This window comes from Penaeus vannamei, chromosome 11, assembly GCF_042767895.1.
Source record: "Penaeus vannamei isolate JL-2024 chromosome 11, ASM4276789v1, whole genome shotgun sequence".
Taxonomy (NCBI): domain Eukaryota; kingdom Metazoa; phylum Arthropoda; class Malacostraca; order Decapoda; family Penaeidae; genus Penaeus; species Penaeus vannamei.
The window spans coordinates 11906016-11907677 of record NC_091559.1 but is presented as its reverse complement, the minus strand read 5'-3'; positions in this window follow the sequence as shown (position 1 = coordinate 11907677).

The window sequence follows — 1662 nt, the reverse complement described above, 5'->3', positions numbered from 1 at the left end:
AGTTGGGAAATTGATTCAAATGATGGATTATGAGACGGATGTGGCCTTGAGTGCTGCCTTTGTGTCGTAGTGTTAATAACATGGGAAGAGATGTTTAGTTAACTGCGCAAGTGGGAGACATGAGAGTATATGGATAAGATAAATCAATTTAAAAAAATCATATTTGCATACCTCGTTTCGGTGTATTTACACATAAATAGAGACAGAGAAACGATGCTACACAGACAGCAAGACAAAAGCACTGTAGCGTGTCGCTAACAAGGGCGCCCACCTGATACTGATTAAAACGAACAAGGTTAGCATCTTAGGAGCACCACTTAATAACTACAGCGAAACAATTATACAAACTACGTAATTCAAACCATTATAAATTGTATTTTTATTTCTTTCGATGCACTATTGTGGACAATGGAAATTCCTAAAGCATAAAAGAAACTAGACATTTAAAACATATGCTTTACAAAAAAATAATAATAAATAAAAAGAAAATAAATAAAATAATAGTAATAATAATAATAATAATAATAATAATAATAATAATAATATTAATAATAGATAACTAAATAAAAATAAAAGCAGAGTATCCAGCCTAGACTTTTGGTTTCCTAAATCTTAAAATAACCATATGTAGGCCTACTTACCTTTAGCACTTGAAATGCGAATATGGGAATGCACACTGGGCATTTTGAATGTGATTGACGTTAATCAGACTAAATCGCAGACACTGCAAATAAGTAATATCCATAACAAAATAGGGCATCCGACCAATCTTCTGTTTAATAAGAAGCAACAGGCATCCTCTAGCATCTCGGTGGCGCCAGACGTTCGGATGCCGCTCGGAGGGTCATCCTCTGACGTGGAGGCTGCAATCCAGGTCACTGCAGCATCATCGGCTGTTTCAGGAAGACATGTAGACAAATATTCTTCAAAAACCAGTGTTCCTTGATTTTGCTCGGGATCGAACCGAGGACCTTGCGCATGTTTAGCGCTCGTGATAACCACTATACCTCGGGAACGTTAGAACTCTTGGATGGTTCATTGTTTAATATTCCGATGTAAATATTGGTTGAGAGAGAGACTGAAACAGAATAATAATAATAATGAAAACAAAAAAAAAAAGAGAATGTGAGAAAAAAGGATAAAGAACGAAATAGTGTATCCACAGTTTTAAAGATTTATGCGTGTAAACATAAACATATATATGCAAATATATATCAACAATGTCTGCTCCTATATATGTGTGTGTTTGTATGTGTGTGTTCGCATATGTATGTATATATACATAGGTTGAATATATATGCATGTGTCTGTACATATATAAATATATATATATATATATATATATATATATATATATATATATATATATATATATATATATATATATATATATATATATATATATATATATATATATATGTATATATATATATGTAAATATATACTAATACTATACATACATGCATATACCTACACACCCACACCCACACATATATACATATATGTCCATACACACACACACGCACACACTTGTCATGTTCGGTTCACACACGCAAGATTCTCGGTTCGACCTCGAGAGGAAACATTTCACAATTTTATGTTCCTTTTCATTACAACGCAAACGCCATTCTCTCTCTTGCTTTTTGTTTTCTCTCGGTAGCC